General features: G+C 40.5%; 1 pseudogene across 1 annotated transcript in view; it reads left to right on the forward strand.

Moving 5' to 3' along the window:
- LOC147031549 (protein BTG4-like) overlaps positions 1-12,379 on the forward strand; it is a 102,795-nt pseudogene that overhangs the window by 56,940 nt on the left and 33,476 nt on the right. Inside the window, exon 8 of the transcript XR_015053406.1 lies at positions 1,201-1,301. The product of XR_015053406.1 is annotated as a protein BTG4-like (transcript). The remainder of the gene's footprint in view (positions 1-1,200; positions 1,302-12,379) is intronic.

Genomic DNA, 12,379 nt, shown 5'->3' on the forward strand with positions numbered 1-12,379 from the left:
GAGGACATCCTGTTGGATACACAGTGCGTTCAGAAAGTATTCACACCCCTTGACTCTTTCACATTTTGTTGTATTGCAGCCTGAAATTGAAAATGAATTAAATAAAAAAATTGTCACCGTTCTTCACAAAATACCCCACAATGACAAAGTGAAAACATGTTTTTATAAAATTTTACAGATTATTAAAAAAAATGAAAAGCTGAAATGTCTTTCGGCAAGAGCATTCAGTAGAAGCGTCAATACTTTGTAGAAGCGCCTTTGGCAGTGATTAGAGCTTCGAGTGTTCTTGGGTATGTCTGTATCAGCTTTGCACATCTGGATTTGGGGATTTTCTCCCACTCTTCCCTGCATATTCTCTCAAGCTCTGTCAAGTTGGATGGACAGCATCAGTGAACAGCCATCTTCAAGTCTTTCCACAGATTCTCAATGAGATTCAAGTTTGGGCTTTGGCTGGGCCACTCAAGGACTTTCATGTTCTTGTTCTCAAGCCATTCCATTGTTGCTTTGGCTGTATTCTTGGAGTCATTGTCCTGTTGGAACAGAAATCTTCACTGCAGTCTAAGGTCTTTTGCACTCTTTTGCAAGCAGGTTCTCCTCAAGGATTTGCCTATATTTGGCTCCATTCATTGTTCCCTCTATCCTTACAAGTCTCCCGGTCCCTGCTGCTGAAAAGCATCCCCATTGCATGATGCTGCCACTTACATGTTTCACGGTCGGGATGGTGTTTGACGGGTGATGAGCTGTGTTCGGTTTCTGCCAGACGTAGCGTTTTGCATTCAGGCCAAAGAGTTAAATTTTCATCTCATCAGACCACGGAATATTTTGCCTCGTGCTCTCGGGTGTTTCACATGTGTTTTTGTAAACTCCAGGTGTGCTGTCATATGCCTTTTTCTCAGGAGTGGCTTCCATCTGGCTAATGTCTCATAAATCCTAGATTTGTAAAGTGCTGGAGAGATTGTTGTCCTTCCGGCAGGTTCTCCCATCTCAGCCAAGGAACTCTGTAGTTATTTCAGAGTGGTCATTGGGTTCTTGGTTACCTCCCTGACCAAGGTCCTTCTTGCCCGGTTGATCAGTCTGGTCAGATGGCTAGCTCAGGGAGAGTCTGGGTAGTTCCATATTCTTTCCATTTTCTAATAATGAAGCTCACTGTGTTCTTTAGAACTTTCAACACTCTAGAAATTGTTTTATACCCTTCCCCAGGTCGATGCCTCCTCACAATTATATCTCGGAGTTCTACGGACAGTTCCTTGGACTTCATGGTGGAGTTTCTGCTCCGATACACACTGTCAACTGTGGGAAAGGTGTGTTTCTTTCTAAATCGTGTCCAATAAATTGAATTGGCCACAGGTGGACTCCAATCTCGTTATAGAGACATCTCAAGGATGATCAAAGGAAATTGGACACACCTGAGTCTCATTTCAGCTTTTAATTTTTAATTAATTTGGAAAAAAATTCTCAAAACTTTCTGGAGTCACAGTATAATATCGTACCGTATATAGAGTACCATGCAATTGTTTGGCTTAGGTTTCACTCCTGCGGTGCGATTCCCGATTAAACATTTGTGGGAAGGTAGAAATGTGCAATAAAGGTAGATAATTCAAATTTCTGTGAAAGTCAATTTCATATCACAGTTATTGACCACGATACATTCGGTTGTTACTTATCCAATCTCAACCAAACAGGAGGACTAAATAGAGTGCTTTTCCAGTTGGGGTAGGGGGGAGATGTGTGTGTGGGGGGGGGGGAGGAAATAAGTTTATTAACCCCCCCACTGTGGATAACAATTTACTGCACGGGAATAAAAAAACATACCAGTAAGGGAAATCTCCCCCATCCCCCCCCCCATCAAATCTCACCATGAGACTAAGGGTAACACAATGGAAGTTGTAGCAACTTCATTTGCCCCCCTCCCCAAGTGGGTTTTCTGCCTTGGGTGAAATTCATGTTAAGGTGCCTATCTGTGTTAAGATAGCTAATCATGGCATTTTTCCAAGGCTGTTTCTAATAACAAGAATGATAATAGCATAATATTAATGTAATTACAAAACAATATTAATACTAATAACATCGCCCCTTCCGAAGGGGTTTTTTTCTCCTTGGACAAACGCTGTGCTAACATGTATAAAAATGTGTCGTAGCGTTTCATGGGACAAGCCTACAAGAAGTAAAAAAAATAGTATACACCATTAACATGTATGATTACCTTTTTAAACAGTTGCTACTGCTTTTATCATAATGAATGGTAGATGTTTGTCCATCAGTTTGATGGTCAGAGGTACCCAAGCAAATTGGTTCAACAAATATTTGTCAAACCTCTCCACAATTCCATCAGAATGCAGCCTAAACGGGTTCACCTGAGCTTTGTATGTTTGTAGGAGCCCGAACCCCATCTGAATTAGGGCAGACTCAAAATTTATATCTTGGTCATTGTGCAGCTGCGGTGAAGTACCAGGCGATGAACACTTCCACAAATCCTTGCATCACCACTTGAGCATCCTGGCTGGGGAAAAAGGCCTCAGCCCACCTCGTGAAGTAATCCGTGATCACCCCGGGATATACACGTTTCCTTGTTGAGTGCGAAAATAGTCCATCGTGACCCTCTCTGGAGGAGCATCCACGCCGTACAATTGCATCGGAGCTTTGACTCTCTTCGCTGGTCCCTTATTGGCAGTGCAATGGTCATATTACCTGCACATCTCAGCCACAATTCACACAATAAATTGTTTCCCTATTGTAGAAACATTGTTAACTACATGAAAATGTTCCATTATCTTTGTTGCATGCAGATGTTCCATTAACTTATTCGCCACATTTTCTGAGACCATCAGCTAGGATAGTGTGTTGGAAGAAGGCTCTACCCACTTGTAGTATAACATTTCAATTATTCATAATGCCCAATATGCCTTCACTTGAGTTCTGAGAGTCCTCAGGGATGCCACTTCTTCTCAGGATGGCCATTTTCAAGGGGCCAAAAACTAGGTCATATTGCGGGGCCTTCCCCAAAGCAATTAGTCAAACCCCTATGTGTGGGTTTGTGGCAATATCTGCTTCTTCACTCAAGCAGCACAGAGGAAGACTTCAATTTGCTCCTCAGTGAATTACACCTTTTCTTCCTGCCTCACGCAAAATTTACAATGATGTAACAAACAGGACCATTGAGAGAGTGCATCTGCATTGGCATGTGTCTTACCTGGTCTTTGTCCCACCTTAAAATTGTACTGCTGCAATGTCTCAAATTTCCTTGAACCAAAGGAGTCATTGCAAGGAGGAATGGTTAGTTCTGACAAAAAAAATTAACTCCCATAGAGGGATTAAAGAAGATGTGTTCTTGCAGCCAGCAGAGCCAATTAACTATTTGCAGATGTAATAATTTTATTCCATGCATGATGTGGCTCAGCGATTGTCTGCTTCTACTTTTTCAACTCCCTGCTTCTTCTGTGACAGCACAGCGCAAACTCCCTCCTGACTCACGTCAATGTCCAGGATAGGTTTCCCATCAATTGGGTGAACAAAGATAGGCACTGAAGCAAAGTTTGCTTTTAATTTCCTAATTGCCTCGTTGTGTTCTCCTGTCCACTGAAATTTGGCTCCTTTCTTTGGCAATCGGCGCAGAGGCCTTGCTCCAGCCCAGGGAAGTTAACTTCTTCCAAAACAATTGGCATTTCTTGGGATTTAATATTAATCCCGTTCCTCTCAATCATGAGAAAACGTCTGTGAAATTTTTGACAGCATGGTGAAAAGTTCTATCATGTCCCAATACCTCGTCTAAAAACACTAAGCAGGTTTTCCAGGGCAAGCCAATTAAAACACATTCCATTAAATGCTGACACGTCACTGGTGCATCGCATAAACAAAATAGCAATTGTTAACAGCAAAAAAAGTACAGCTCTCCTTTTCTTTGGATGGAATAAACAGAACGTTGATTGGAACATGCTAATCGCCATGGCAAGCAAGGAGAAGCTGATGTTTCAGGGGTTAACTCTTCATTGGAGCAAAAGAGGGGGATGGGATATTGCGAAAGCTGATAATTGGGTGGTAGTGAGTCAGATTGGTGTCAGGGAACATGGATGACGTGGGAGTTAGAATGACTCATTTTGACAGAAATGGTCAGGGTTTAGGGGTTAAAAGAAAGGGGCATGGGGAAAAAAGGAAAAATTATAGGGAAACAAGAATAGAAAGGAAAATGGTTGGGGACATAAACTAAAGCAAATTAAAAATTTGAACAGCACACTTCGAGTCGCAACATCGACCGATATATACATCCGCCCACATTATTACATCATTATACATACTTATACCAAGTTTGACTTACATCCCTTCAAGCATTCTTAAGTTATCGCGGTAACGAAAACCTATCACGGACGGATGGACGCACGGACAGAAACACAGATGGAAGGGCAATCTGAAAACATAATGCCTCTGGCAACTTCGTAAAAATTAACATCAAATATTATAATGTATATAATAAAAAGGAGAGAGATAAAAGGGGACAAAAGGGGAAGAGGACAAATAAGAGGAAAAGGGAAGAAGAGAAAGAGGATTGGAAAGGAAAACCTGAAGAGAGAAGAGAGAGAAGTGAGAAAGTAGGAAAGTTAAGATAGATAAAAGGAGATGAACAAAAGGGAAAGTGGAAAACAGAGATGGAAAGGATGAAAAAGTTATAACAAATAGTAGGTCTAAGTGAATGAAAAGCGCTCGTTGATCCTTTGGGGGCCAACGTGCCAACCCTCCAGATAAGGATTTTCTCTTTGCATTTATGATTGTTTGTGTGGCTGAAATGGAGAAAATACCGACACTGTCAAGTGACTGAATGAATGATCAGAAATATTAAAGTGTAGATTAACTGGCTTGGAGAGGTCTGTGCTGCTGGTTTGTACATCAGGCAAGTATTCACAGAAGCGAATGCCCATTCTTCGCCTGGTTTCACCGATGTAGATCTTCGAGCAGAGAGTGCATGTGATTCCTTAGATCACATTCACAGAGAGGCAGTCAAAGTGGTCTGTGAATTTCATACTTCTTTTGGGTCCTGAGATCAAAGTGGTTGGCTTGATGAGAGGGCAGGTGTTACAGAGACTCCGTTAACACTTAAACAGACTAAGTGGGAGGCTTGAGAGTAATGGTCCTTTAACCAAGGAATTTGGAAAACTACTATCCCACTTGAAATAAATGAGAAGTAGTTGTGGCATATTGAGGATTATTGAGGCAGTTATAAGGATCGTTTTGCAAAAGATCGACGTTCCTCTGGATGAGGTTCTTAACTTGAATGTTGACGGGATGGTATGCCACTTTGAATGGGATCCTTTCCTTGGTTTTTTTCTTCTCTCTCTCTCTCTCTCTCTCTCTCTCTCTCTCTCTCTCTCTCTCTCTCTCTCTCTCTCTCTCTCTCTCTCTCTCTCTCTCTCTCTCTCTCTCTCTCTCTCTCGTTGTAAAGCTATCTGTCTGTCGGTGTTATGGGTGTGCTTCAGTGTACCGGCTACAATGAAGGCAAAATGGTACTCTCAGTGACTAACCTTTTTTTTGTATACAAAGTCAACGCTCGTGGAAGAGCTGGAACACTGAATGGATCAGGATGCAACAGAATTATAATAACAGTAAAAAGAGGGGGGGGACACCAACAGCAAGGTTCGTCTTCTTCTTGTTACATATGGCAGCTTGGCTGCTGGATAACTATCATTTTGTTGGGACACAACTATGCTGCTGATGCTGTGTCCCTATAACAGTACACTGGTACTCATTTCACTGACCTTGGAAGGATGACAGGCTGGGTCAAGCCCACCTGGTGTTAATTCAGCAGCCAACATGGCTTGAACTCAGGACCCTAAGATCCTAAGATCCTTAACCACCAAGCCAACACCAGGCTTACAGCAGGGTTGAAGAACAAAATGCACTTGGTGAAATAGGGAATGTGGGGAGGAGTGAGGGGTAACACGGGGCATGGGGTGGACAAGATGGATACAGAAGCAAACTCTCAGGAAGGAAAAACAGGAAATTTGGAAAGAGGTGGGCTTAGGGATGAGAGTTAATGGGGGTAGAAAAGATAATAGTTTTGGATGGGAGATGATCTAAGATGTTGGTGAACAGCTGTCTTGAACACTTGGAGGGAATAATGAGATTAAATAGAGTATGGAAATTGATTCCACAAGTGGGAAAAGAGAGGAACAAATGAGTGGAAGTGAGTAATGATTCTGGATTGAAGTTGCACATCTTACTAGATTTTTATTTGAGGTCGTTATTGTCGCTGCGCAAACGATGAATGGAGTCTGAGGAAATGGAAATATAGATTTGTACTTTTAACATGGGAGGGGTTGTAGGATGAATATAGGAGGAAGCGGTGTAAATCTATAGGTTCGTAATGGACAGTGATGGCAAGTACGTTCTCTTTGACTGAAACATTAACGTCGAGAAACTCCACAAGGAGAATTTTATGACAGGGTGCCTTCCTGAGTAGGACTAGTTTATTCATTCTATAATAAAATACGTCACCATATAAAAGCCACCCTGTTTGGCCCAATAATGTCACATTTCCATATTTAATGGAGTCCCTGGCCTTTTCCCCTACACCAGTTCAGATCGCCTTATGACACCAAAGTGTACCTGCTAGTGAGCACCAACACCATTTCTTCCTTAAGGCCCGGTCACACCTTGACGTTTTAGCCAGCGATGGCAACGTATCAAAATGTATGTAAAACGCTGGCTTACATTGAACTTTTGATGTTTTTTTTTAAATATTCGGACATATTCATAGCGACTTGGTCTTATGTATAACGCATTGGTAGCGGACACAGAACGTTTCGTTGTGTTATAGATAACTTATACCAACGAATACTGAACCTGTTGTCGGCCTACACAACCGATGCCCAACGATAGTCTAACTTAGGCATAGCGCGTTGCACGCATCGCCGATGATGTCGTGACGTAGCCTATTAAAAGGCTGACGCACAACGATTCCAATCATAACTGCCGTAGAAATGGAAGTGTCAACATCGTGGTCACACCTTGGCGATCTTGCCAGCGTATGCCGACCTAAGAAAAATGTGTTTAAAACGTTGGGGCACGTCAAATACGGTATGAGTAAGTTTGGTATACGAGAGTAGAACGCTAAAGTACGCTATCATACGTCGTAGTAAGTAGAGTACGTCAAGAAATTTTAAACATGTTCAAAATTTTACGACATACTCGGAGTATGACACACGTTCCGCATGCGATGGGGATAAGTTTTACACACGATATGTGGACGCTTACACACGTCCACAAAGGCTACTTATAAGCTACTCATAAGTCGAAACACGTCGCGGTAATGTCTTTTTTACGCGAAACTAATTTCTAACTTATGTTTGACGTGCTTTGAACCAATTATTTACGTAGTCCCAACACACATCGACGTATGTAGACGTATTCCAATGACGTCTTCCGGTCGACAAAAAAAATAAATTAACGTGTTTCTAGCTTACAACTGCCATATAAAGACGTGTTCCCAGCGGTTTTGGGAATTGGTATATAAAAATGCTGCTCATAAAAGGGGAACCCAACAGTGTTTTCGAGTCCTTTTTGAGTCGATGTCCATGTCAGCAGTAACAGTATCAGTATCAGTATCAGTATTAGTATTAGTATTAGTAGTAGTTTGTTCATGTTGGCAGTAGTAGGTGAGTGTGAGGGGGAGGGTGTGGGTTATGATGGATCGTCCTTGCGTCTGCGTGTCCACGGGTAGGAGACATCTTTTCACCATTGTTCGAAGTTCTTCGCGGCTAATTTTTTATGGGGCTTTTTCAACAATGAGCTATAGCTTGTTTTTACGATTTAGGTCTATTCATAACGGGTTGGACAAATGCACAATGAACTAATAATGTGCATAGAGCACTTTGATTACTTATAGATACGATATACCAACGAATAATTATCGTGAAGCCGGCGTTCACAAACTCTGCCCAACGATAGCCTAACTTATCCATATCGTGCGGCAGTTTATCTTTTCCGGTGACGTGGGGTTTGCTATTCATAGGCTGCCACTCAACGATTTAAATGGCTGCATCTCCACTATTGAAAGTAGACGCTTGTGCTCAACAATTGGATTTTTTTTACACTCAACGACTTTTAAACGGTACCACTCAGCTATTTTCATTGTTTACAATGAACGATTTAAATTGCTGTCACTCGCCTTTGTGTTTTTGACGCTGGCGCTCGGAAATTTTATTCGTTTCTATTGAACGTGCTAAATCGCTCAAACCCCACTATTGAAAGTAGACGCTTGCGCTCAACAATTGGATTTTTTTTTACACTCAACGACTTTTAAACGGTACCACTCAACTATTTTCATTGTTTACAATGAACGATTTAAATTGCTGTCACTCGCCTTTGTTTTTTGACACTGGGGTTTGGAAATTTGAAGCGTTTCTTCTGAACGTGTTAAAATGCTCAAACTCGACTATTTTAAATATACGCTGCCGATGGACAATTGGAATCATAGCCAAGCTAGACATCGAAGTGTGAACATCCTCGTCATGCCGAAGAAAAGTTTGAAGAATGCTGCAAATAAGTGTCCTGGCCATGGCCGTGGACGCTGACGCAAGGACGATCCATTATACCGACGTCTTTCAGCCTATGAGTAACTTAAAAGTAACGTCTGTCGATGTGTGGCAACGATCGCGTAACGTGCCAACAACACGTTAATCATACGTTAGAAATAAGTTTCGGGTATGCTAAACATTACCTCGGCGTGTCTCAACTTATGATTAACTTACAAGTAGCATGTGTTGACGTCTGTCAACGATCGCAGACCGTGCATACAACTTGTGGCCAGCGTAGCGGAACGTGTGAGTCATACGCCGGCATACGTCGTGAAATTTCAAGCATGAAAAAATTTGAGGACAACCAAAAAGTACAACGTTTAAAGCCAACGTACAACGACGTATGGCAGTGTTTTTCAGCGTGCTCTCAATGTTATCAAAACTTACCCATAACGTATTCAAGGTGTGCCAGCGTTTTAGAAAAAAAATTCAAAAATCGGCATACGTTGGCTAAAACGTCAAGGTGTGACCGGGCCTTTAGGTTGGTCCACTTTTCATTTTACCTCCTCTCTAAGACTTTCATGAAGTTGAGCAACATGTTCAATAATTTATACCTGCACACTATTAATATAACTCAATGACTCACCTTTTGCTTCCCTACATCATCTGGTTCGTGAGCAGACTGCATTCCCCAGCCACATACTGTACTTGTGCATTACCATGTGCTTTATCACTACCGCCGATTCTTTTCCAAACTGCCAACATTCAATTGTGATCCATTCCAGTTGAGTATCCTGTTGCGACAATTGGGCATTTATCTTAGTTTTCAATTCATCAATGCTCTCATTCAACATGTCCTTCTACCATTCAATCCATCCATAGAATGTGCCCTCCTCTAAACATTGTCTGTTCATTTTGCTATCCATATTAGTATCGACTGTGTTAATCAAATTGGTTTTCAAGATACTCAGCTGGATTAACAGCAATCAATGTGTCCATTGTTTCATTCGTTTGAGTGTTCAAATTATTACTCAAATCTGTTTTCAAAACTGTCATGGTATCATCCACCTTAACATTCAATCCTCAATGTTAGTGAAATCCATTTTCAAGGTGGTCATTCATTTAAACATTCAATGTATCCATGTTTTCATTAATTTCAATGTTATTATTTTAGCCATTAAGTGGCCCAGTACTATTGCTATTGGATAAACTAAGAGTTGCTACTTTAGTTGTTGAACAAAAACATTTGTAGAAATGGTGTTGAATATATATATATATATATATATATATATATATATATATATATATATATATATATATATATATATATATATATATATATATATATATATAGATATATCATTCTATCGGATTTTGCAAACTACCAAAGACGGTTTACAGTGTTCTTGGAATACTACAAAAGCAATGACAGATTGTCGTATTCACATGTGTATCTGGACATTTTTTTAATCCGAATTCCCAAAGGATAGGCTCCGCCCGAGGGAGCCACCTGGGAATTAAAGCGGGAGCTCTGGCGGGAGATCATTCTTTGGCTGTAATTAAGGCAAAGTCCTTTTTGTCATTATTATATAATGGTGCGTGTGTTCATCCCTATATATCTATAAAACAGAATACTTTTATGTAGCCTTTTTAAAAAACAGAAGCTACATGACAAACATGTATGATATATTGTTAGGTGAGAGGCAAAATAATGTGAGGATAAAACATGTATGATATATTGTAAGGTGAGAGGCAAAATAATGTAAGGATAAAACATGTATGATATATTGTAAGGTGAGAGGCAAAATAATGTAAGGATAAAACATGTATGATATATAGAAAGGTGAGAGGCAAAAATAATGTAAGGATAAAACATGTATGATATATTGTAAGTGAGAGGGAAAATAATGTAAGAATAAAACATGTATGATATATTGTAAGGTGAGAGGCAAAATAATGGGAGGATAAAACATGTATGATATATTGTAAGGTGAGAGGCAAAATAATGTAAGGATAAAACATGTATGATATATTGAAAGGTGAGAGGCAAAAATAATGTAAGGATAAAACATGTATGATATATTGTAAGGTGAGAGGCAAAATAGTGTGAGGATAAAACATGTGTGATATATTGTAAGTGAGAGGCAAAATAATGTGAGGATAAAACATGTATGATATATTGTAATGTGAGAGGCAAAATAATGTAAGAATAAAACATGTATGATATATTGTAAGGTGAGAGGCAAAATAGTGTGAGGATAAAACATGTATGATATATTGTAAGTGAGAGGCAAAATAATGTAAGGATAAAACATGTATGATATCTTGGATCACGCATGACTTTGGCTTTCACATTCCACCAAAATTCCCAGATAACGATAGATCGATCATAGAACCTCCATCATATTCACTGCTCCTCCTCATTGTCCTGTCTGTGATTACCTCGACGAGGTTCCAAAGTAAGGTGGCCAAATAAGTGCCTGGAATACACACAATTGTAAAATGTCGCAAATTATATACTTCGTACTTCTCTGATGTCATCAGTAAGCCATTAACACCTGCCAAGACATGATCAAAGTTGGTACTGCAAAAAAAAAAAAGAAACAGACTCAGCAACGGTGTTGGGAGCTGGAAAAATAAAGCAGCTGAAATGACATTCACTACATGAAGTGAGATTTGTAATTGTCCATATTTATGATGTCAAATTTATTTATTATTTATGCAGTTGGCAGGAGGGCAAATTAGAAACATTAATATTGAGAAAACAAAGAGAAAGGAGGGAAGGAGAGTGTCGGGGTTGTCTGGAGAGAAGGTAAATAAGCTTGGGGGGTGGGGGGGATACAGCATGAATGTGAGGGAAAGGAAAGGACATGTGAAGGGAAGAAGAGGACTTGAGGAGAAAAGGAGAGGACATAGCAAGGGAAGAAGGGGAGGAAGGGGAGGAGATTGGGTTCCAAATATCCATATCAAGGATGGACGTGACCCCAGGTCACTTCTGCCTTCACCATTTTGAATGTTGTGAAAACAATAGAAGGGTGAAAGCTAATCCGTGCATTGCTATATTATTTTCCTGATTTCTTTCATTTCGCATCAATACGTTGTATGATAATATTGATGAAGTGAGACTGGAGGAGGAACTGAACAAGTAAAATAAGTTTAAATAAAAAATAAATAAACAAATAAATGGGGGGGGGGAGGTAAAGAAGTTGAAAAAAACAATATACTTGTCTTGTATGTTACGGGATCGTCCCATTTTACACTTTCCCGGGATGCCATTTGTGTCTGTGGTCGTGCCGTGTCCATACTGTGGTGCTGTGTCAGGTCGTGTCAATGTCCTGCCCCAGTGGAAGGGGGAGTGGTGGGAGGGGGGAGAGAGTGTGGGGTGGTTGATGGGTAATTGTGGGGATAGTGGAGGAGGGTGTGGGATGATGGTGCGTATTGTGGGGGTGATGGTTGATGCGGGGTTGTGAGGGGTGGTGGAGGGTATTATTAGAGTGATGTTTGATGGGGGATTGTGATGGGTGGTGGGAAGTGTGGGTTGGGGGATTATATAAGTTTTAGTATCCTAGGATAAATCCTCTCGGAGGAGTAGATGATACATAACACTTTCTCTCCATTATAAATGGATGGTGGTTCATTTGATTTGCAGAAATTTGTGTTGATAATGGATAATTATTTTCGGATGCTCTTGTGGTAACTGCTGGGCAATGGCAACAGGTGTTTGATTCACCATTGAAATTGTCCATGTGCATGTGCTCCCAGGTCGAAAAACCAGTTAAAACCAGTACACATTTTCAACTGGTCTCTATTGGTTCTAATTGGTCTTTAACTGGTCTCTATTGGTTTCAACTGGTACCAGTTAAATTCAGTCAGAA

This window comes from Eptatretus burgeri, chromosome 2 (genome assembly GCF_056783735.1).
Source record: "Eptatretus burgeri isolate ZD-2024b chromosome 2, Ebu_testis_v1, whole genome shotgun sequence".
Classification (NCBI taxonomy): domain Eukaryota; kingdom Metazoa; phylum Chordata; class Myxini; order Myxiniformes; family Myxinidae; genus Eptatretus; species Eptatretus burgeri.